Source organism: Carettochelys insculpta, chromosome 2 (genome assembly GCF_033958435.1).
Source record: "Carettochelys insculpta isolate YL-2023 chromosome 2, ASM3395843v1, whole genome shotgun sequence".
Taxonomy (NCBI): domain Eukaryota; kingdom Metazoa; phylum Chordata; order Testudines; family Carettochelyidae; genus Carettochelys; species Carettochelys insculpta.
The window spans coordinates 7,737,148-7,762,652 of NC_134138.1; the positions used below are offsets into that span (position 1 = coordinate 7,737,148).

Below are 25,505 nucleotides of genomic sequence, written 5' to 3' on the forward strand. Positions count from 1 at the left end.
AAAAGGAGGGTGAGACACTGTTCTCAGTGGTGTCAGATGGCAGAACAAGGAGTAATGGTCTGAAGCTGAAGAGGGAGAGGTGTAGGTTAGATATTAGGAAAAACTACTTCACCAGGCAGGTGGTGAAGCATGGGAATGCGTTGCCTAGAGAGGTGGTGGATTCTCCATCCCTTGAGGTTATAAGTCCCAGCTGGACAAGATCCTGGCTGTGATGACTTAGTGGGGGTTGATCCTGCTTGAAGCAGGGGGCTGGACTAGATGACCTCCTGAGGTCCCTTCCAGTCCTGTGATTCTGTGATTCTGTGATTGCTCAGTTGGTATCACAGACCTTGTTTATCCAGGTGATGTTAGTCGTATGGGCATCAGATTTCATTCATACCGTTGTTTTACGATCAGCTCGTCGTCACTCATCTGATCAAGCCTCTTCCTTTACCTAGGCTTGGGACTGGAATGGAACCATAGAGGCTTCATGGCAGAGTTAACAGAATGCTAGAAATCATTAAAAAAGGGATATGGAATTAGGCAGAGAATATCTTATTGCCTCTATTTAACTCCATGTTATGCCCACATCTTGAATAGCACATACAGATGTGGTCGCCTCATCTCTAAAAGGCTATATTGGTATTGGAAAAAGTTCTGAAAATGGCAAAAGAAAATGATGAGGGGTTTGGAACGGGTGCTGTATGAGGAAAGATTAAAAAGACGGGGACTATTCAGCACAGAAAAGAGGAGACCAAGTGGGGATATGACAGAAGTCTACAAAATCGTGACAGGTGTGGAAAGAGTGAATAGGGAAAAATTTATTTGTTCGCATAACATCAGAACTAGGGGGCATCAAATGAAATTAATGGATTTAAAATTAACAAACGGAAGTTTTTCTTCATGCAGTGCAGGGCAGGCTTGGAGAATTCCTCACCAGAGGAGGTTGTGAAGACCAGGATTTTAACAGAGTTCAAAAAAGAACTAGATGAATGCATGGAGGTTGGGTCCATCAGTGGCTATCAGCCAGGCTGGGTAGTAATGATGTTCCTAGCTTCTGTTTGTCAGAGGCTGGAGATGGGTAACAGCAGAGGGCTCACTCAATGATTCCCTGTTCTGTTCACTCCCTATGGGACATCTGGCATTGGCCACAGTTGGAAGACAGAACACTGGGCTGGATGGACCTTTGGTCTGACCCAGTGTGGCTGTTCTTATGTTCTTATGTAATTGCAGCAACTAACATTGCTGGATAGAGTTGGGTGGAAAAAGGTTTATAAAATTTTTCCCCTTTGTCCCCCTGAATTGGAACAAAAATCCACATGTTGAAAACAAAGCAACTGTTTGGAAACATGATCCGTCCAGGTCAATTCAAATGTTTGTTTCTCTTTTTTAACTGTGTAAGTGTCCCAAAAAAAAAAAAAGGAAAAAAAAAAGCCACATCCCAATGGGAAAGCCAACATTTTTGTTTGAGAAATGCCAAAGGCAGATGTTACCATCATTTTAAAAAACATGGGGTTTCATGAGTTGAGAAATGCACCAAAGTTGAGTCTTTTCCACTAAACGTCTTGGTTCTGAGGACTCAGCATTATAGAATGGAACCGTTTCATCAGCGCATCCCCGAGTGACTCACTGCTTCACAGCTCTGTCTGCGGCACACAGCTCATATTGCCCTTTAATGGTCTAAAAAGGGGGATGGTCTTAAACTCATTAACTAGGGTTAACCATAGTTGAACTTTCAAAGAGAGAACACCCCAGAGGGGTGTATATATAACACGTTAATACAACGTGAGATACTGACAGAGATACACGTCCTCTCGGGGGGTGTCCTCTCGTCTGAGAGTTCAGATATGGTAACCCAACATTAGAGATGTGGGTACACTGGAGAGGGTCCAGCAGAGAGCAACCAAAATGATGAGGGGGCTGGAGCACATTATAGTAAACCCTTCATATAAGGGACTAGTAGCAGGAGAAGGTTCTGCGCTAATACTGAAAGTCCATTATACATGAGGGTTTACATGCCCACCCATCCCTGCCAGGCTCCTTGAGCTCCAGCCCCAGCCTTCTCCCGCCTCCACAAAAAAAACCCTGCCACTCACTGGAGGATCAGGTGGACTCCTCCGTGTCACTGGAGGCGCCCACTGGTGCAGCTGGAGGCACCCGACCATGTGGCCAGAGCCACCTCACCTCTGGAATGGCCACCACACGGCCTGGAGGAACCTCCAGCAGAGCCCCCACGTATGCATGGCAGTTCGGGTGGAGGATGGGCTGGCTGCTCCAGGCTACACCAGTGGTAAGTTTTTTAAAATTTTTTGTCGGGCGGGGGGAGATTTTGTGGATCCCAGTGGACTTTGGGAACAATGGGAGAGGACGTCCGTTTTTCCCAAAGTCCATCAGATCGGGGTCCCTAAAATCAAGCGTTTACTGTAACTATGAGGAGAGGCTGAGGGATTTGGGCTTATTTAGGCTTCAGAAGAGAAGACTGAGGGGCAATTTGACAGCAGCCTTCAACTCCCTGAGGGGGGCTCTAAAGAGGATGGAGAGAGGCTGTTCTTAGTAGTGACAGATGGCAGAACAAGGAGCAATGATCTCAAATTGCAGTGGGGGAGATCTAGGTTGGATATTAAGAAAAACTATTTCACTAGGAGGGTGGTGAAGCACTGGAATGCGTTGCCTAAATAGTTGTTGGAATCTCTGTCCCTAGAGGTTTTTAAGTCCTGGCTTGACAAAGCCCTGGCTGGGATGATTTAGTTGGGGTTGATCTTGCTTTGATCACGGGGCTACGCTTGATGACCTCTTGAGGTCCCTTAAAATGAAGGGAAATACACATCCCATAGAGCTGGAAGGGACCTCATTGAGTCTAGTCATCTGCCTTTTTGGCAGGAACAAACACCATCCCTTTCATACATCGCAAGAGCTTCCTTCACTCCCTGTTTCCAGGAGTGCCTGTCTGAGGCGAGCGATTGCCAGGTGTTCATGCTGATAGAGAGAGCGCTGAGGTCACGCTTGCACGTGTCCTTGTAGCGCAATTTAGGTCGCCCTTTTGGCCTCTTTCCAGACGCCAGTTCGCCGAAGAGGAGGTCCTTCGGTATTCGGCCATCCGTCATGTGTGAGACATGGCCCAGCCAGCGCATACGCCTCTGTTTGAGAAGGTTGACCATGGAGGCAGTGCCTGCCCTCTCAAGCACTGCGCTACTGGGGACCTTGTCCTGCCATGAGACACCGAGTGTGCGCCTAAGGCAGCGCACGTGGAATGTGTTGAGCTGCTGCTCTTGCTTTGGGTGCAAAGTCCATGTTTCACTGGCGTACAGCAGTGTGCTCAAAGCACAGGCTGTGTAGACCGGCACCTTGGTGTGTACAGTGAGCTGATTGTTAGCCCAGACTCTCTTTGTCAGCCTGGAGAACGTTGTGGCGGCTTTTCCAATGCGCTTGTTGATCTCGCTATCAAGTGACAAGTTGTCCGAGATCGTCGAGCCTAGGTACACGAACTCATGGACGACTTCCAGTTCGTTGTCTAGCATGTTGATAGATGGTTCGTACCCATGTTTTGGCCCATCACCTGGGTCTTCTTTAAGCTGATTGTGAGGCCAAATTCCATACATGCATTCGCAAGGAGACTTATGAGTGACTGCAGTTCCTGCTGAGTGTGAGCAGCAATAGCTGCATCGTCAGCAAAAAGGAACTCCCTTAGATGCTTCGTAAGCACCCTGGTCTTCGCTCTAAGCCTCGACAGTTTGAAGAGGTTGCCGTCCATTCTCGTGCGGCGAGAGATGCCCTCTGTAGCAGTTCCGAAGGCGTATTTGAGCAAAACTGCAAACAAGATGCCAAACAGTGTTGGAGCCAACACACACCCCTGCTTCACTCCATAGAGCTAATAATAAAGTACACACACATCTCATAGAGCTGAAAGGGACCTCGAGAGGTCATCAAGTCCCGTCCCCTGCCCTCTCGGCTGGGCCAAACAGCATCCTCTTTTTTTTTTAAAGAAAAAGAAGAAAATTCACTTGCTCTAGACCCCTACTTGGCTCCCTCAAGGATTGAGCTCATGCTTCTTGGTTCAGGAGGCCAATGCTGGGACCACTAAGCTACCCTTCCCTTGCTGTCGTGTAACTGGGGCCCTACGCAATTCATGGCCATGAAAAACATGTCATGGACTGTGAATTCTTGTCTCCTCCTGTGAAGTCTGGTCTTTTTTGTTTGCTTTCACCCTACGTGGTACAGATCTCACGGGGGTAGACCACCATTTCTCAGACTGTGGCTCCTGACCCAATAGGGAGATGTGGGGTTGGGGGGGCACAAAGTTATTTTACGGGGTCATAGTGTTGCTCCCATAACTTCTGGGCTGCCAGTGGGACCAAAAGCCATCCCGGTCCCTGGGGGGCCAGCTCTGCACCCCCAGAAAGGGTGGGGTCAAGGGCACAAGGGGCGGGGCCTAGGGCCACGAGCCCTTTGCACCACTCAGAACATGGCGCTGCCTCCCCACTCAGTTGTGTGGAGCAGCAAAGCAGTGTTACTGTGGCACTTCAGAGGGGCCGAGAGCTCCAGCCAGCAAAGCATCAGTTGTGGCAGCTGGAGCTCTGGGCCCCTTTGAAATGCTGGACCCTTGTGCAACTGTCCCCTTTGCCCCACCCCATCACCGGGCCTGTGTGTTTCCTTTAGAGCAGGGCACCCATCCAGCAGCTGCTGCTCTCCAGCTGCCCAGCTCCTCCGTAAAGGTAGCTGTACAGCAACCTCCTACATAACACCCCACAACTGCTTTGCAGGTCATGGCCACTACAGTTACAATGCTGAGAAATTTAAGATTGAGATTCTTGGAATCTTGAAACTTACCATTTTAAAAATACTATGACCATGAAATTGACCAAAATGGATTGTGAATTTTGCAGGGTCCTCGTTATACCATGTGCCAGGTATGTCCTGGTAGAACCTCCCCACGTGCTACTAGTAGATAAGGCCAGGTACAACTGACCTTATCAGAACCAGGTATAGCCAGGTACAGTGTACTTGCTCTACTGCTAGACATATCCGATACACCCAGGAGGAACAGATCTGCTGTGCCAGAAGTACGCCTCTGCTCTGAGCAGGCTGTCAGTGGGGGAGTGGAGCTCTCCGATGTGTGAGGGGACCAGCTTGAAAAAAGGTTAAGAGGCCTAAGTCTTGATCCCGGAGAAATATGGTCGGTAACAGTAAGGGTTGCAAGAAAGACAAAATCAGTCAGACCTCCCCCCTTGTGTGGTTTTATGGGGTCTGAAATGTTGCCCATCTGCCCCCAGTGTCTTCGGCTCTTTTTTAATTGAAACAGACGGAGGGTATTGACTAGCTATCAAAATTCATATCTATGCAGCATTTCATTTCCAGCGGCCTCAGCACTCTGCCGCCACCTTCCCATTATTCCCCATCGTTTCAGTATCAAGGCAACTGTCACTTCGATAAATGGCCGCTAATGGCGGCCCGCCATGGTGGTAGCGGTGGGGTCATAGGCAGGTGGGGAAGGAAAAGCTTTCAGGGCATGATTGAAAACTTCATCTCTTAAAAAAAAAGTTTTTAAGGGATTTTTTTGGTAACTGGAAGGTTTAATTAATTGCTTGACTATTAAGACTAATATAATTTTGATGATGTAACCTATCTTTTCTGCCATTGATTTTGAGTCAGACTTCCCTTCAGATCTTCTGCTTGGTATTTTTTGGTGATGGGATGTATTGTTATTTGTTCAATTGAAATGCCATTCCCTTTTCTTCGTAAGCCAGAAGACCCAAAACAGACAGAAGGAAATTATCATTCTTGTCATTGATGCAATTGGATTTTTATTAATGCTTGTTTTTTTCTCTCTCTCTTTCCTTTGGCTGATATTAACGACGGACGGAAGAGAAAGAAACCCTTACGATTGTTTATTCAATTGAATTTTCACTTTCCCCTGTAGGTTGGACAGAGGTAAGGTGGGGGATTTCATAAGATTCATAACATTTCAAAAGAAGAAAACCAAAACAACCAAAAAAAAAAAGGCAGCAAAAAATGTATTTGTCCCTGATGCTTACCTTACTTTGAATATACAGAGATCAAAGGAGGGGATCTTTTTTTCTGTGTATCTTGCTGTGAGCATATCTATGTACATAACTCTGCCCAAATTGGGAGTAGATTTGGGTGTCTCTATATGGCTGTACTTGAGTGTGGACGAACAGTTTGTTCACTGAATGGTGTTTGTGTCGCTGTGAAGGTGTGGTTGGCTGTCTGAATGTGTTTGTGCTAGTGGCATGTGTCCATGTCATGTGTGTGCATTTGCTTACGTGTGGCTGCAGTAGTGGGTGTGGCTGTTGGTGTGTTTGTGGGTCAGGAAAGGCAACACGCAGCCCCTGTCCAGGGACAGGCATGTGGCACTGACATCTTGTGGCCCATGGGGCTCCTCAAAGGCTGGTGTGGAAACTATTAGACAGCAGAAGGACTGATTAGGAGAGGCTTGAAGAAGTGGCCCTTAGGGAGGAAAGTGGCCAAACCTGGCAGAAAACTGCAGGAAGACGAAGCTAAGAGCCAGAGGAGACACAGGGTTTAGCAAGAAAAGGACACTGGGAGGTGCCTAGCAGTGGAAGAGAGAGAGCACCACAGAAAGGCCATAGGGCCTTGAAGGTGTGGACAAGAAGCATGATGTTAATGTGGAGACAGGACTTTGAGAGAGGCATCAGAGGAGAGGGGAGAAGAAGGTGAGGCAGGACATGACGGTGACTTTAGCACCAGCAAGTCAGGGTGGAGTGGAAAGGCCATAGAGGAGATGGTTATATGACCTAGTGGACTCGTGGATAGAATAGTGGAGTGTGACTCAGGAGAGACAGCTTTTATCCTTGACTTTGCCCACTGGCTTCCTGGGTAACCTTGGGGAGGTCACTTGACTGCTCTTCCCTAGGTTTTCCTGTCTGTATAACGGGGCTAATGATACACACCTTCTTTGTAAAGTGTTATGAGATCTACAAAGGGAAGCTAGTTATTAGCGCCTCAGAGAGGGGCAAACCAATAGATTCACTAATGTTTAACTTCCACTTGGACACTCTCTATGGCATTTCAGCGGTCTCATCCTAGGGACACCTCTGAATCCCACAGCACCTCCTACCGAGCAGCAATCCAGGTTGCCCACTTTGGTTCTTTGACAGTGCCCAGATGGAGGGGGTGAACCCCGACTCACATGAGAAGAACAAGTATCTTAGAATCATAGAATCATAGGGCTGGAAGGGACCTCAGGAGGTCACTGAGTCCAGCCCCCTGCTTCAAGCAGAATCAACCCCAACTAAGTCATCCCAGCCAGGACCTTATCCAGCCGGGACTTAAAAACCTCGAGGGATGGAGAATCCACCACCTCTCTTGGCAACTCATTCCAGTGCTTCACCACCTGCCTGGTGAAGTAGTTTTTCCTAATATCCAACTTACTCCTCTCCCTCTTTAACTTCAGACCATTACTCCTTGTTTTGCCCTCTGACACCACTGAGAACAGTTTCTCACCATCGTCCTTAAAGCTCCCCTTCAGGAAGTTGAAGGCTGCTATTAAGCCTTGGCCAATGTCCTTATTGCTCAGCTGTCAAACCTCTGGGGCTGTGGGGAGACTGTCCTACAGGTCTGTGTGTGATTCATTCCACACCCAAAGCAATTCATGTGGAGCAAGAAGTGTCACCGGTGGTCAGACCCAGCAGGAGGTGCTGCATCCTGTTCAACTCAGTGTCCCGAACATCTGTCTCCAGACCTGCCCCATCACTGTATGGGGTAAACAGTGTGTCATTCTGGCAAAGTGGGCAGCTGCCAAGAGCTATGGGAGGCCATTCTTGGTGTCAGCTCTGTTGTGGGAACTATTTCCAACAGGACCCAGATCTGACATGCCAAGATCGGCTCAGGCCTCCTCACTCCTCAGTCGTTTCTGGATCTCCTTGGGCCTCAGGAAGAGTAAAGAGGGATTGTTCGGTGGTTGGAGCACTGCCCTCATAAATCTGGGGTTGTGAGCTCAGTCATTCAGGGAGCCTTTCCAGGGTCTGCGGCCAGTTAGATTTAAAAAAAAAAAATCTGTCAGGGATCAGTCCTATGAATCATAGAATACTAGGACTGGAAGGGACCTCAAGAGGCCATCGAGTCCAGCCCCCTGCCCCAATGGCAGGACCAAGTACTAGCTAAACTATCCCTGATAGACATCTATCTAACCTGTTCTTAAATATCTCCAGAGATGGAGATTCCACAACCTCCCTTGGTGATTTATTCCAGTGTTTGACCACACTGACAGTTAGGAACTTTTTTCCAAATGTCCAGCCTAAACCTCCCTTCCTGCAGTTTAAGTCCATTGCCTCTTGTTCTATCCTCAGAGGATAAAAAGAACAAGTTTTCTCCTCCTTATGACACCCTTTTAGATACCTGAAAATCACTATCATGTCCCGCCTCAATCTTCTGTTTTCCAAACTAAACTAGCCCAGTTCTTTCAGCCTTTCTTCATAGGTCACATTCTCTAGACCTTAAATCATTCTTGTCTCTCTTTTCTGGACCCTCTCTAATTTCTCCACATCTTTCTTGAACTGCAGTGCCCAGAACTGGACACAATACTCCAGCTGAGGCCTAACCAGCACAGAGTAGAGCGGGAGAATGACTTCTTGTGTCTTGTTCACAACACACCTGTTCATGCATCCTAGAATCATGTTTGCTTTTTTTGCAACAGCATCACACTGTTGACTCATATTTAGCTTGTGGTCCACTATAACCCCTAGATCCCTTTCTTCTGTAGTCATTCCTAGACAGTCTGTCCCCATTCTGTATGTGTGAAACTGATTGTTCCTTCCCAAGTGGAGCACTTTGCATTTGTCCTTATTAAACTTCATCCTGTTTACCTCAGACCATTTCTCCAATTTATCCAGATCATTTTGAATTATGACCCTATCCTCCAAGGCTGTTGCAACCCTTCCCAGCTTCGTATAATCTGCAAACATAATAAATGTACTTTCTAAGCCAATATCTAAATCGTTGATGAAGATATTGAACAGAACCGGTTCTAACACAGACCTCTGGTGGAACCCCACTTGTTATATTTTTCCAGCAGGATTGAGAACCAATAAGAGATCTGCATCTCTATATTTCAAGAATCCTTTGGGGCACAGCTGGAGAATAACCGTGTAGAAGGCACAGCCAGCCTGGACTGGTCAAAAACAAATCAACCTTGTTGCTTCCCTCCACAGCGTTGCTGGCGTAGCAGATGAGGAGCAGGAGGTGGGCTAGAGCTTGTGGGGGGAGGGATATCTCAGTGGTTAGAGCATTGGCCTCGTAAACATGGGGAGGTGCTCAGCCCTTGAGGGGCCCTTCCGGGTTCTGGGGCAGGTTAGATTTTAAAAAAATCTGTCAGGGCTGGTGATAGTTCCTGCTGTGAATGCAGGGGACTGGACTCAATGACCTCCCGAGGTCCGTTCCAGCTCTATGAGATGTGTATCTCCATATATGTATACCTCTGTGTTTCCTTTCAGGAATGAAAATAGCATTTTACCTGTAGATCACAGAGCAATTGCAAAGGGCTGTGGTTGGATGTGCACCAGTTAGCACTGCTGCATGGCAACGCAAGGGAGATGCTGATTGTAGTCAGCAGGGGCACCCTTTGGTAGTGGCTTCCAGCTGTTTGAGGGCAAAAAGTTCATCATGTGAATTGGATACAGCCCTGGGGAACTGCCCAACAGCCAGTGGGTTTCTGCAGTGGCAGAGAATCTTTGCTTTGCCTACAGATGTGACAAAGCCGCCCAAGTGGGGGTGAAGAGAAAGTCCGAGGTACAAACCAGGAGCTGGGAAATGCACAAAGGTGGGAACTAGCCTGATCCCGGCTGGTGCACAGGGAACTCTGGATTTTTTTCCATCTCTGGGCAGAATAAATATTCTGTGCACCAAGACATGTGTGGATGCGCACCGCCAATCAAAACACACAGTCAGTGCGTGGCTGTGAGTGCCCTGTTAATTGGCTGGGCAGTGCCTGAATTTCTCACTGCTGGTGCAGCATCTTGACTGGACATCAGGGAGTCAGAACTGACCCCTGCTTAAAGCTCAAAGAGGTTCAAAGCTGTATGGGTGGCAGGAGCAAGGAGCATCACAGTTTTCGAAACTGGGGCATTTATTACTGGACAAAAGCTGGTGCATGCCAAAGCAAACAGCTATTTCAGAGCCAGGCCTAGTGAGACGTGGTCTGCTGTGAGCAAAACCCAGACTGAACTCTCTTGCAGTGCATGTGTCAGAAATGAAAGACAGGAGACCCGTCACCCGCTGCTGCAATGCAGCTGGGTCTGGGGGTGGGGCTGACCCCTGCTTAGCAGGGCAGTGAAACAATGTATGAGTTTAGGGCTGGAACTGACAGAGAGCCTGATGTCAGATTGAAAGTGTAACTGAGTGGCCAGAAGAAGCAGGTAACAGATGAGCTTGGCATTGGGTTAAAGCCATTCTTTGATCCTCTCTCTTCTCGCTAACGATGCAGTCGGATTTCAGGGCCCACCGAAGTCAGGACGATGGCTGAATATCTCTTCTGAAAGACAGCAGCCGCACCACCTGCTTGGGAGGACGAACACATGAATGTGGCTGGCTGGATATAGACTCGGAGGGAAGCAGCCTCCCCCCCCCCCCCCCCCCGTGTCACTTATGTCTCCCTTTGCAGGATCACCCCTTCGCTAGGCGGGGTTCTAGGGTCAGTACATGCAGGTGGACAAGTCTCAGCTCCTGCACCGGTGACCTTGTATTCCCGCAACGCCTGAGTTTTTTGGCAGTCCCTTTCCATCTTTGCTTAGCGTGGGAAAGCTGGTGGGCTCAGCCTGGGAGATACAGCACCCAGCAAATAGACTCATGGCTGTGGCTGATGCCTGCGGGAGGTGTTTGAGATCCTCACTCTTGAGTTCTCTTCTCTTCTCGCTTGCCCTCCCTGCCTAGCTTCGTCTCTCCAACCTCCCCTGCTTGGAGCAGCCAGGCTGCCTCAGAAGCACAAAAATCTGCGTTAATTCCCATTCTCCTGAGCCCTGCTGGAGGGTAAGTGAGGTTAATCATGTAACATGCCAGCCAGGGGCTGAGGGATGGAGCTGGGGGGACCTCCAGCCCTGATTCAATAATGATAAATGACTGGAGATGGGGTATCTGATTTCTTCTCTCTGGTGGTCGCCACAATAACAGCTTCCAGGCCTCTGGGTTAACCATTCATTAAAGGAAAACCCTACTGATTAGCTCACATATCCTAAAAAACTAGCCAGCTAAATGTACTAACCTGAAGCAGTACAGGAGCTGAGGGTCTGGAGAACAGGTACAAACCCATATACGCCCCATCCTTAGGAACACAAAACCAGCCAAACGCAAGGGGACGAGGGGGACTCATCCCGTGGGCACAGCTCGTTCTCTAAAGGGCTCACACAACAGCTCGGCCATGATTCAGCTGTGCTGTGTTATGTCTTCCCTGAGTCAGACCATTTTTCGAATCAGGCTGGAGCTAAAGATTGTTGAAAAAATTCTGACTGGGGTTAAAACTTGGGGACAGATACAGAACAGTCCAGAATCCCACGCTCTCCCCCCCAACACTCCAGCCCCTGTGAGCAAAAGGGTGGGGGGGGAATCATCACTGGACATATTTTGGTTTACTGACTCCTCGTTCATGAGTGTCTGACGGTGTCCTCTGATTTTTTCCGCCTGTGTGGAATAAATTTTATGATGTGCGCCAAGGTATTTGAAGATATGCACCACCCATAGACACAAATGCTGCTGGTGGTATGCAGCTGTGGGTGATTTTGGTAATCAGCTGGGTGACCTTGAATCTCTCCTGGGTGGCTGCCCAAGTGCTAAGCCTACCAGGAACAGTGGTGGCAGGTATTGTAAGCCAGGGACACTAAGCCTCCCTAAGCAGCCAGGCCTGGCTTTACCAACTTTCTGCCCTGAGGCTCTGCTGTCTCATCTCACTTTCCCTGTGTCTCCACCCACCCACCCTGCTCCACTTCACTCAGCCTCTCACCAGAAGCCAGTGGAGGTTGGGCCTGGGGCTAGGACGTGCTGATGACTCGGGGTTCGGGCTAGTCAGGGTGGCTGGGGGACCGGTGGCCCAGGGCAGTCAGCAGCCCAGGTCTCAAAGGTAACTGAGGCAAGCAGGCAGGCAGGCACTCAGATCAGCTGGTGTGGAAGGGGTGGTCAAGGCTCAGGTAGGTTAGCTGACCGTCACGGCTACTAAGCCAGGACTTGGGCCAGCTGAGGTGTGACTCCTCCAGCCACAGTCAAGTCTCGGTCCTCTGGCAGGGCAGCAGGATGGAAGGTGGAGGGCCTTAGGCAGAAGGGACAGGTTGGGGCATTCATATGCCACCCATGTGCCAGAGTGTTGGAAATACTGCTAGGTAACGTTGCCTTCCCATGGTCTGGCAAATTCTCTCCTCCAGCACCGGTCAGGTCTCAAGGGTGCTGAACTGGAGAGGTTCAATCTCTCATGACATTTGCCCCAGGGTGTGGGAAAACCTTCCATGGCTGGAATTTGGACCAGCTTGACACATGAGCCAGAGCATCGCATCGCGCTAAATGGCCAGCGAACAGGAGACCCAAGAGGGGCAGAAGGTTTTGCCTTGGGTTTGGTATTAGGGTCAGAGAACTGGAAAGGACCTTCTGGGTAGAGGTTGGCAAACAACTGATTGTTTTGGTTCAGCAGCCAACCAAAACAAGGGGAAATATTCAGTTCTGAAATCCTGGACTGATGGAACTTGAAGGAACTTCAAGAGGTCATTAAGCCCAGTCCCCTGCCCTCATGGCAGAAACAAGCCCCATCTAGAACAGATCATCCCTGACGGGTGTTTATCTAATCTGCTCTTAGATATTTCCACTAATGGAGATTTCACAGCCTCCCCAGGCAACTTATTCCATCGCTTAACTGCCCTGACAGGTAGGAATTTTTTCTTAATGTCCAACCTAAACCTCCCTTGCTGCAGTTTAAGCCCATTGCCTCTTGTCCTATCCTCAGAGTCCAAGGAGAACAAGTTGTCTCCCTCCTCTTTGTAACACCCTTTTAGGTACCTGAAAAAATGTTATCGTGTCATCTCTCAGCCTTCTCTTTTCTAAACAAGCCCAGTTCCTTCAGTCTTTCCTCAGAGCTCATGTTCTCCAGACCTTTAGTCATTTTTTGTTGCTCTTCTCCAGACCTTCTTCAATCTCTCCACATCCTTCTGTAAACATGGAGCCCAGAACTGGACTCCGAGCTCCTGCTGGGCCTTTACCAGTGCAGACTAGAATGGAAGAATGACTGCTTGTGTCTTGCTCACAGATCCAGGTTGCTAGCACCAGGGATAGAACCTATGCATATAGGGTTGAAAGCCCCGCACTCTACCACATGAGCTAAAGACCAGCTGGCTCGCAGCCAAGGCTGTAGAGCAGAGACTTCACTCACCCCAGATGAGGTCTCAGTACTTCTGGGTACAACACTTAACAACACTCATGTTAATGCAACCCAGAATGACATTTGATTTTTTTGCAGCAGTCACACCGTTGACTCATATTTTAGCTTGTGACCCTCTCTGACCCCACACCCCTTTCTGCAGTACTCCTTCCTAGGCAGGCATGTCCCATTTTGTATGTGTGAAACTAACTGGTTGTTCCTAAGTTGAGGACTTTGCATTTGTGCTTCTTGAATTTCATCCTGTTTACCTCAGACCATTTCTCCAGCTTGTCCAGATCATTTTGAATTCTGACCCTACCCTCCAAAACAGTTGCAAACCCTCCCAGCTTGGTATCATCTGCAAACTTCATAAGCTTCCTCTCTGTGTCATTAGCTAAGCCGTCGATGAAGACACTGAACAGAATTGGTCCCAAAACTGATCACTGCAGAACCCCACTTGTTCCCTTCCAGCCTGACTGTGAACAATTGATAATGACTCTCTAAAGCTCATCACGGAATAAATCAGTCTTTAAAGTGCTACATTTCTGCTACTTTGGTTTGTAATTCTCTAACCAGTTATGCATCCAAAGTTATCCAGCCAGTTATGCATCCACTTTATAGTAGCCCCATATACATTGTATTTCCCTAGTTGATTGATAAGAAGGTCACCTGAGACTGCATCAAATACTTTTCTGAAGCCTAGGCATACCATGTCTACCATTTCCCCGTCATGCGCAAGGCTTGCGCTTGCATACTTGGCTTAATCTAATTCTTGAGTAACCCCCCACCCGCATCCCTCTACTCTCTGATTTGCTCACCTCGATCATTTTTTTTCTGATTCGTCCACCTTGATTACTATTTTTGGTTCTCTGTGCCTTAAATAATGAGTCTGTTCTGGTGCGGCTATGATCTGAAGAAGTGGGTCTGCCCCACGAAAGCTCAAGACCTAATAAATTATTTTGTTAGTCTTTAAAGCGCTACTTGACTGCTTTTTTGTTTTTATCAAAGAAAGCTATCAGGTTGGTGTGACAATTTATTCTTTACAAATCCATGCTGGCTGTTATTATCACCTCGTTATCTTCTAGATATTTGCAGATGGATTTCTTAATTATGTTTTCCATTATCTTTCCTGGCACAAAAGTTAAGCTGCCTGGTCTGTACTGCAGTTTTCTGGGTTGTCCTAATTTCACTTTTTACAGATGGGCACCATATTTGTGCCTGTATATTTGCAAAGTGGCTCTGCAAAACACTGTGAAAGCAGAATTCTTTGCTCTCTTACACAGGTAGCATTTTATACTCACTTTCCACACCTGCAATGATTGCAGACTTACAATCCTCCTTAAATAAGGAGGCTCACGGATGGGCTACATACATCACACACATCTCTCTGTCCATCCACATGTGGTGCTAAAGCATGATTCTGAGTGGGTTACGCCAGTGTAAATCAGGAATAAATCCACTGAGCTCAGGAGTCTGAATCTGGAATATATGAGACCAGACTCAAACCTATATACCAAACCCCACCCATCTGTTGAACTCCAGGGGGCATTCACCTTGAGAGGCAGAGGAGGGAGCCAGGCTTTTCAATCACAGTTTATATCACGTCAGGCCTGTATATGCTATGCTGAGACGTCGCAGCATTTCTGCCTGATATAAAAAAGACATTAGCCCTTTAAGAGTCCAACTCCCTAATAAGTTTCATTTAAGTGAAGCAGCCAGCCGCCGGAGCTTGTACACAGATGTCCGCAGTCCTGGCTTCTCCATCCAGCCCTGCGTCCCTGTTGATGCGCTGATCAATTACTCATCAAATCTTAATGTACGCTTTAACTCAAGTGTGGCATCTTAATCAGAGGGATGACTGTGGAGTGTCAGCCTCATCGACTGGGGGAGGCTTGGACAAATGAACCCATCGACTGGCTGGTGGTGGAGGGAGTTCTTCCAGGCCTCGCCTGGTGTCAGGGCGCCTCCTAGTGGTTGCATGGGAAGAGGGCACCCACGCACGCCTGTTCTGCTGAGGCGCCTTTTGCAAGATGCTTTGGAAACCTCCTTTAGATCTGAAGTTTCCGGGGCTGCATGGCAGCCAGGAGCGGGCAGCGTTCAGAGAACCAGGCCGCACAAGTGAAACGAATTTGATGGTTCTCGTTGCTGATGGCGATTTGCCAACCTCGCACAAGCACCCCAGAGGCCAGTCCAGACTGAGAGGTGGCTCAGGGACAAAACAGGACATGGGGGCTGTGAGTGGATTCAGGTGCATTGGTGGGGGTGAGTGGAGATCCTAGGAAGGGACTAGCAGGGGATGCTGCTGCTCAAGACTGAGCAGCACTTGCAGGACGGTGTGGGAGCTTGGGCCTGAAACAGCCTAGGGGAGGGTGTGATCCAGGGCTCGCTGGCAGTGCAGTGTGTCTGTAAGGAGATAAGGGCATTCGGAGTCCCGTAAGCATCCTGCTAAGTGAGTGAGCAGCCCCAAAATCCAAAGTGGCCTCTCCAGGAAAGCCTGGTGCCCTGGTGCCGTGCTGCCAGCACCAGCCTCACAGCAGAGGAACCGGATAGCACTCACAGAGTACTCCATGACGCAGATGGGATAAGTGCTGAGTTGTAGGGCTTAGGCGTGCCGGCCCTGGCCTTAGATCCCATTGTGCCAGAGGCTGTACAAGCCCAGAGCGAACAGATGGTCTCTGAAAAGACTCCAGCTTGAGCTGGGCGGTGAAAGAGTTAATCAAAATACAGGGTGGGGGCTTCCCTCCCACTCCTGATCATCACTCTGGCAGCCCCGAGAAAGGTTGTGGCAGCAGAAGCCAGAGCAGCAGCCACCTGACTTGCCAGGCGACCTCCCGTCAAAAAAGTGGCATCAATTTAAGGAAGCTGGTGACATTTTTCTCATCCCCCAGACTGGGACATTGCTCCAAGCAGCGGGAGAATTTAGGCAGGAATCATGATCACCTGCTCCAGTCTCTTGCTTATGGCAGGCCACCAAACCTCCTGCACCAGGCGCACGACCTCAGCCTGAGTTACTGACACCCTCAAATCTTGATAGAACCACTTCGCGTGGCTGAGCATCTACCATGTGCACTACTTTACACCCGCGTGTGACCTGTGCCCCTGGCTGCACAGGAAGGTGTAAGGAACTTAGGAGAACGATCCCTTTCGGAGCCCAAATATCGTGATGAGTTAGACTAGCACTGGGCAACCCTGGCCAGGTAAATGGTTCTCTTTCATCTCAGGGGGCTGCAAGATTGTTGTAACCCAGAGGGTCTCTGGGGATGGGGTTGTTTTCCTGCACATGCTCGAATTGGCAGGGTTTGCCCATCGGACTGCAGCAAGGCTTCGATTGGAGTGCACAGCTCTCGTGGGCATGTTGGGAGTGAGCGACACACACCACCCTTCCCTTGCCATGGGGTGCAGGCCCACCAGTGGGGGACCAGCCGGACAGTCGGACAGAGGCCTGACATTTCAAAGGGGTCCAGAGCTCCAGCCACCTCCGCTGCCACGTTGGCAGGGGCAGGAGCTGGTGCTCTGGGCCCCTTTGAAAGGCCAGGGGCAGGGCTGCTTCAGTGCTCCGCTTGGCTCTGATTATTTGGGCGGAGGAGGCAATGCCACGATCAGAGCAGCGCTAAGGGCTGAGCGCCCTAGGCCACGCCCCTTCTACTCCTGACACCGCCCCTTCTGCCCTTGGCCCCGCCTCTTCTGGGGCGCCAAGCCAGGCTACCCTCCCACCTTGCCTTGTGGTGGTCAGCTCTTTCATAATGTGAGTAGAAAAGCACGGGGCAGACAGACACCAGCAGAATCTAGAACCCCGATGGGGCTGCACCATGAGGTTAGACCCTCAGCAGGAGAGTGCGCGCCACCAGCCAAACACGTGGGAGCAAATTTTCTGTAGCCACTCAGAACCCAGCCCGCCGCCCGGCACATCTCCAGCTGCTGGTGGCATTTGCTGCTAGAAGTCACGGGTAGACTATGCACCATCATAGGCAGTGCCCTCCTCCCATTCTGTAAACCTGTCGAGTTCAGTCTTGAAACAATTTCGATCTGGCGCCCCCACTTCTTGCAGGGATCCGCTGTCTTGGTGTGGGAGGGGAAGGAAGATGGAGAGCACCGTGAACTGCTTCATGGATAAACGTGCACTGCTGTGCTTACCATCACAGAACAACCCGTGTTCTAATGCAGGGCAGTGTGCACCGAGGGGTTGTTACCAGCACTGCACTAGTGGCTAGAGGTGACAGATGAGACCGGGTGCTGCACAGACCCATCCTAACAGCTGGTCCCTGCCCCAGAGAGTCTACAATCTCTGTAGAGAAAAAACAGACAGGGAGGACTCGCTTCTCTCTTCATTCAGTTGTGGAGAGATGAAGGGACTCACAGCTCTACAGGAAGCCTTTGGCAGAAGCAGGAATTAAATCCAGGTCTCCTGAGTTGCAGATTATTGCTGCAACCACAAGTCAGCTTTTCCTCTTGCTCTGTTGCCATAAAAGTCAAATATCAGAATTTAAGGAGCAATGAGTCCTTCATAAAAGATAGTCCTGTCTCTGGAATACAAAATGCCCAGGGAAAGGGGCAGGTCTTGGGATTTTATCATGCTTTTTTCAGCATCAACTGTTTTATTAAAGCCCCAGCACCTTACGCAACGGTGGGAAAATATCAGCTGTCGTTTGAAAAAACAAACAAACAGATTTTCTTGTCCAGATGCTTGTGGAGAGAAACGTGAAAATGTGAACCTGGAAGGGTGAAACCCTGACAAAAACCGAACCCCAAATCTATTGCATTGAAAATCTCTTGGCGTTCAATGGTTTGTTCAGGTGATCCTTTGGGATGTGATTCCCGATGTTTGAACCCTGGGGAGGCGGCAGATTGCCTTAAGTTCCACCAACAATGTGGAGAAAGAACTGGAACTGGTTACCAACCACTTGGAAGTTTAAGGCAGAGGACAGCAACCCCCAGCATGGTTGCCAAGAGCGGCACCTGAGCTGATTTTCATTGCCATGCGTGGCGGGAGCTCAGCCTCTCCCTCCTCCCCCATGCAGCGCTGGAGCTGCTCTGTTCCCGCAGGTGCACACCGGGGTGAGTAGAGCTGCCGGGGGGCGTGCGAGCGCTGCCACAAGCCAGTCAGCAGAGGGGCAGAGCAAGAAGGCCAGGCTGGAGGTGCAGGGCGGCGTGGAGCTGCCAGGAGAGCAGGGCTGGGACCTTCAGGCCAACGGTGGGGTGGAGCAGCTCCCCCTGCTGCACAGGCCTGCCATCTGCCCTCCTCTCCTCTGGGGAAGAAGACAGACCCCTCTGACCCCACTGCTCTGCCATCTGCCCCTACCTCTCCTTATGCCTTCCATCTGCACCCTCGCAGGTACAGGGATTGAGCCCCTCTGTCCTCCCGTTGCCACCTGCCCCAGGGCGAGCTTTTTTTAGTCCCTCTGCCCCCACCTCTCCTCATTGTCTGGGATGGGGGCCGAGCCCTCTTGCTTTCCGTTTCTGCCCTGCCTGCTACCTCGCCAATCGCTGTCACCATTTTTCAGGCAGGAGGTTCATTCCTGCAACCCTAAGGCTTCCCAGTTCCACCCCCATCTCGCTCGACCCCCAGCACATGCCTGCCCCACTTCTGCACGCCAGGGCTCTCCCTCCTCCCACCAGCCACAACTGCATGGTAAAGCTTTGCAAGTGAATGTATTTGTTAAAGAAGCTGTTGTAAGTAGGACTGTTAGTAACTTTAAAAAGTATCATCACCTGCACTCAGACCATGAATAGAGGTCAAAAAGTCACATTTCGGCACGTTGTCTCGGAACGGGGGCTGACCACTGGATTTAAGACACCCAGGTCAGATTCTCTACTGCTTTGCATCTTGGGTTGTGGGTGATTGTCATGGCTCCTATCCCAGCATGTCACGGCTCCTTCCCCACTCTAGCAAGATAAATGCAGAAGTGGGGCCCAGCAAAAGTATCTCCAAAACCTTATCTACCAGGTTCTGGTATAAACTTCCCCCCCAAAATCCTAAAAACCCTTAGATTTTGGGGATAAAATTCGCTGCCACCACCCAAGTAATAATAAGGAAACCAGGGAGGGACTACTTGGGAAATCTCAGCCCCAAAAGTAAAAACCAGGACACAAACATGAACCAATACCAGGTTAATAAAAAGAAAAAGAGAGAACTTTAATTATTACAACAATACTCGTGTTGCAAGTCTCATGACTAGATGGAAGAGTCACAAAGTAAAACACATGGGGAGTCTCCACCATGGGCCGAGAACTTAGTTACAAGGAGAGTAAAAGAACATTTCTAAAAAGTGCACAGACATCAGACCCCACTTCCCAAACCATCAAACAATAAAGCCTAACGGATCCATCTAAACTTTACCCTACTTGCAGAAGATTGGAGGGCCTGTTCTTGGCGGGAGATATTCTGTGTCTCTCTCCCTGATGGCTGGAAAGAAGCAGCAAAAAGACAGAGAACAGAAGAAGGAGGAGCCAAAATTCAATTCCTACCTACATTCCTATAGGCCAACCCCACCTGGCTAAGGAGGCTAACACTTTTGCTCCCAGGCTTCTCACTAACCCTCATGATCATGACAGTGATAGTGTACAAAATGTTGCATTTGACAGTCATGTTGCACGGTTGCAAAGGATGACCCAAGCAAGGCACAGAGCAGAGTCACTGGGTTCTCGGCCTTTCACTCAGTGCATAATGCTGAAGCTGCCAAGAGCTGACCTCAATCAATCAGACAAGGCAATTACACCCTTATCAAGGCAGTAAACAGCTCAACACCCCCTGAAAGTGAGAGTAATATGGGGTCACAAAAAAACCCATGCAGTCCTGTAGCATTTTAAAGACAAACAATTTTATTTATTAGGTAATGAGCTTTAGTGGGTAAGACGAACTTGTAAGTCTTAATGACAGAGAGATAGCATTGTTAGTCTGTATTCTATCCAAACAGAAAAGCAGTCATATGTAGCACTTTAAAGACTAACAAAGTAACTTGTTAGGTGATGAGCTTTTGTGGGACAGACCTACCACCTGAAGAAGCTGGTTCATCCTATGAAAGCTCACCACCAACCCAGGTGGGACTTGAACCCACAATCCCCAGCTCCGGAGGCTGATGCCTTATCCATTAGGCCACTGGGTCTCATGTACGATGGGATCAAGCAGGCCATCAGTCCAACACAAAGAAAGACTGCCCCACTTAAGTTGGCCACAGGTGAGGTCCTGAAGGGCAGAACCAAGCAGATGGAACGCTGGGTGGAACACTACTCAGAGTTGTACACCAGAGAGACAATAGTTACAAAGAGAGCCCTGAATGCCATCGAGCCTCTGCCCACCATGACTGAACTTGATGCTGAGCCCACCTTGGAGGAACTCAGTGACGCACTAAAAGCACTCTCTTCTGGAGAAGTGCCAGGGAAAGACGGTATTCCCTCGGAAATCCTCAAATGCGCCAACAGTACCCCAGTTTCAGAGCTGCATGGAATACTTTGCCAATGCTGGCGAGCAGGCAGCGTACTGCAAGATATGAGGGATGCTAACATCGTTACTGTCTACAAGAACAAGGGTGACAAAAGCGATTGTAACAACTATTGCGGCACCTCCCTTCTCAGTACCATGGGGAAGCTATTTGCACGTGTTGTCCTGAAGAGGCTCAATGTTCTTGCGGAGGGAGTCTACCTTGAATCTCAGTGTGGGTTCAGAGCTGAATGGTCCACCATAGACATGGTTTTCTCTGTTAGACAACTACAAGAAAAGTGCAGGGAGCAGAACAAACCTCTGTATATTGCCTTCATCGACCTGACCAAGGCATTTGACTCGTCAGCAGAAAAGGTCTGTTCACGATTCTGGCTAAGATCGGCTGTCCCCCAACTCTGCTCAGCATTATTAGGGCCTTCCATGAAGGCATGAAGGGGACTGTCGTATACGACGGATCCACATCCGAACCCTTTGAGATTCTCAGCGGAGTGAAGCAGGGGTGTGTGTTGGCTCCAACACTGTTCGGCATCTTCGTTGCAGTTTTGCTCAAATATGCCTTTGGAACTGCTACAGAGGGCATCTCTCTCCACACGAGAATGGACGGCAACCTCTTCAAACTGTCGAGGATTAGAGCGAAGACCAGGGTGCTTACGAAGCATCTAAGGGAGTTCCTTTTTGCTGACGATGCAGCTATTGCTGCTCACACTCAGCAGGAACTGCAGTGACTCATAACTCGCTTTACGGATGCATGTATGGAATTTGGCCTCACAATCAGCTTAAAGAAGACCCAGGTGATGGGTCAAAACGTGGGTAACGAGCCATCTATCTACGTGCTAAACTATGAACTGGAAGTCGTCCATGAGTTCGTGTACCCAGGCTCGACGATCTCGGACAACTTGTCACTTGATAGCGAGATCAACAAGCGCATTGGAAAAGCCGCCACAACGTTCTCCAGGCTGACAAAGAGAGTCTGGGCTAACAATAAGCTCACTGTACACACCAAGGTGCCGGTCTACACAGCCTGTGCTTTGAGCACACTGCTGTACGCCAGTGAAACATGGACTTTGCGCTCAAAACAAGAGCAGCGGCTCAACACATTCCACATGCGCTGCCTTAGGCGCACACTCGGTATCTGATGGCAGGACAAGGTCCCCAGTAGCGCAGTGCTTGAGAGGGCAGGCACCGCCTCCATGTTCCCCCTTCTCAGACAGAGGCGTATGCGCTGGCTGGGCCATGTCTCACACATGAGGGATGGCCGAATACCGAACGACCTCCTCTTCGGCGAACTGGCGTCTGGAAAGAGGCCGAAAGGGCGACCTAAATTGCGCTACAAGGACACGTGAAAGCGTGACCTCAGCGCTCTCTCTATCAGCGTGAACACCTGGCATTCGCTCGCCTCAGACAGGAACGCCTGGGAACAGGGAGTGAAGGAAGCTCTTGTTATGTATGAAACTACCTTGGTGAAGGAAGCGGAAGACAGGAGAGCCCTCAGGAAGATCCCTGCCCGTGATACCAGAGCGACATCTGCCTACTGCTGCTCACAGTGCGGAAAGGACTGCCACTCCCGCATTGGATTGCACAGCCACAGAAAACGCTGTTTGAATCAGTCCAACTGGGGCGCAAACCCATGATCCCTCGGGCTTGAAGGGTGCCTGCTGGTTAGTCTTTAAAGTGCTACATGACTGCTTTTTTGTTTTGTAAGTCTTAAGGTGCTAAAGGACTGTTTACTTTTTGCTTTCTGGTGAAGCTACACTAACACGGCTACTCCTCGGAGGATGCGTCTATGCTAGGAACTAACTTCAAAGTTAACTTAGAAGTGGGGCACCATTTCGAAATAGCCTGCAGAGAGTCTAAACAGGGTTTCCCTTACTTCAAAGTTAACTTCAAAGGAAAGGAGTCCAACTTCGAAGTCCTTACTCCGTTCCCAGGAATGGAATAATGCCCTGCTTCAAACTTTAACTTCGAAGTAGGGTGTGTGCAGACATTAGCAACTTTGAAGTTATTTTTGTGGTGTAGACGCAGCCTGAGAGTACTATGGGGTGTAATTTGCCCTATTCACAAGACCAGCCTAACAGCGAGGTACCAGCTATGTCCTATGTAAGCCCTGGTTTGAAGGAAATGCCAGTAGAACTACAATTATTTACTGCTTTCAATTAACGAGTGCTCACGACTGAAACCCAAAGGCACATCTCAGCATGGACTGAAATGAGCAATTTCCTTAGGCAGGCCCATTGAAAGCAACCTCAGCCTGGGACTGCATTAGCCGACTAGCGGAGACAACTATTCTAGCAGTGCTGCCATAGAAAACTCAAGCCATCCTGTACCACCTTAAGGACTGATTTGATTTATTAGGCAATGAGCTTTTGTGGGTAAGGAAGTGGGTCTTTGCCTTGAAAGCTCGTTACCTAAGAAATCAACGTGTTAGTCTTTAAGGCGCAAGAGCAGGGTCACAACCTTCCCAATGTGGAGTGCCGAAATTTGACCTTTAGACCTCTACATAGTCTGAATGCTGGTCATACGTTTTAACGTCACTAAGGCTATGTCAACAGAGTTGGCGCTATTTCAGGATATGAAGGTCCAATGAAATTCTTGCCTGCGTCTATGCAACACACCTGTTGTCTTGAAGCCATTTTTGAGATAAGAGGTGAGCTATTCTGGCATCCCTGTGAACCTCATCACAGGAGGAGTACAGAGATGCAATAAAACAGGGCTTTATTTCTGCATGTGGTGCCATTCAGACAGGGCTGCTGCATGCCCCAACAGCCTATTTTGAAATCTACTTGAAATCAGGTGCACAATTTATGTACCACAAATTGCATAGCTTATTTCAAGATTAGGGCACCGTGTAGACATAGTTTAATAGTCCCACTTGCAGCAACTTCATTACTAAATACTTAAGATGCAGAGCTTTCCTGTTTAGGTAGTGGTTGGTCGCATTAGCTAATTTTTCATTAATTCACAGGCGGCCTGGCTTTGAGCAAGCTCCCGGCTGCATCAGGCAAGAGCAGTGGGGCAGAGCTCCTGCCTCACGAGCTGATGAAAATCAACTCATCTGCCACTCTTGGAACCTGTGCCACCGGTTGCTGACCTCTGTGCTACAGGAGTGGGATTTTTTGGTGTCCCTCTTAAATACATCTGCCCCCTCCCGCCTTTTGGTAAACATTAGCATCAGAACTTTTATCCTTCGTTTTTTTGGGGAGCAAAATTGTTATTGACACCAAGGTTTCAGGTTAAAACTGGTGTGGGTGTAGAGCAAAACATACACGTGGGTCCATTCCTAAGTCTGCTTCATAAAAACAACTGGCATTTCATTTTTCTGTCTTGGAACTAGATTGATCGCTTTCCCAGATAATTGGACAAACAACTGTTGGCCACGTGTGCTACGGTCACAAGTGAGTGGTCGGCAAGCACTCCCCAAGACCAGAGAATGCTGGATTCTCAGATGCTAGGTGATTGGGCCTGTCTAAGAACCCCTTCCCCGCCCCGTGCTGGGCATGACCCTTTCTGCCTATCCCCATCTGTGTCTGCTTCCCAGTACAAGATGAACCTCTCTCAACTGGCACCCGGAGGATAAGTGGAGTGGCGGAAGCACGGCTGAGAAGGACCTGAGAATGGTGGTGGGTCACAACCTCAACATGAGATAGCGACGCGCTGCTGCTGCAGAAACAGCAAGTGCAGTGGTAGGTTTCATTAACGGAGGCATCTCATGCAGGCCAGGGGGGAGGGGAGAGCAGTGCTGTGTCCAGGACTGGTTAGATCTCCACTGGAGTGCTGTGGCCAGTTTTGGTCACCACCGATGCACAGAAAAAAAGTGCAGAGAAACTGGAAAGGACTCAGAGGCGAGGGACAAGGATGATGGGGTGGGGACGCAGCCAGAGGAGCAGCGGCTGAAGGACCTCGGGGTGTTTAGTTTGGAAGTGAGGAGGTTAAGGGGCCTGCAGATACTTGAATGGCTGCCATTAAAAAGATGGAGCAAAGCTGTCACAGTGGGCAGGATGACAGGCTGGGGTCAAACTACAGCAGAGCAGGTCTAGATGAAATCTGAGGATGAACGGACAACGGGACAATGGAGGAGACACCTGGGGAAGGCTGCAGAAGTGCCCTCGCTGGAGGTTTTCAGAGGAGGCTGGATAACTGTTCAGACACAAATCCCACATCTTGGCAGAGAGCTAGATCAGATAATCCTTGTGGTCCCTTCTAACTCTTCGGTCCTATGCTTCTCAGCCTGGAGAGCTTTTTCCTGCTTTCTGCCTCCAGACGCGGAGACATCCACTAACTTGCAGCCCTTTGTGTATGACCCTCTGGTTCCCCTCCTTTGGGGCTCACCAGGTAACCAGGGCTGGCTTAGCCCCAGCTCTCCAGCACAAACATAAGCCACCCTGTTACAACTCTCATCAGTACAGTGTCAGAGCACCTCACAATCACAACCTCGCCGTGCTCCTGAGAGGTAAGGCACTGCTGGTCTCCCCATTGGGCCAGCATCAGGAGGTTAAGTGACTTGCCCATGGTCACAGAGAGAGTCTGTGGCAGAGCATGGAATTAAATATGGATCTCGTGCGGTCTATGTTTGTGCACTAAGTACCGGACCATCCTTCCTCTGCTTTCCAGCTGTGCACAGTGGGTGTAAAACCCTTCCAGCACAAACAAGGCAAATTTTACTCCCCTACTCAGAAATGGCTCGGTAAGCAGCATTAGGGAATCAGAGCAGATGATTCTGCTCAT

At 49.4% G+C, this 25,505-nt stretch overlaps 1 non-coding gene across 1 annotated transcript; it reads right to left on the reverse strand.

Annotated features, from left to right (window-relative positions):
* Positions 1 to 20,375: 20,375 nt before the first annotated feature.
* Positions 20,376 to 20,448, reverse strand: TRNAR-CCG (transfer RNA arginine (anticodon CCG)). The gene has a single exon. It is a non-coding gene; the product is annotated as a tRNA-Arg (tRNA).
* Between the last annotated feature and the right edge of the window lie 5,057 nt (positions 20,449 to 25,505).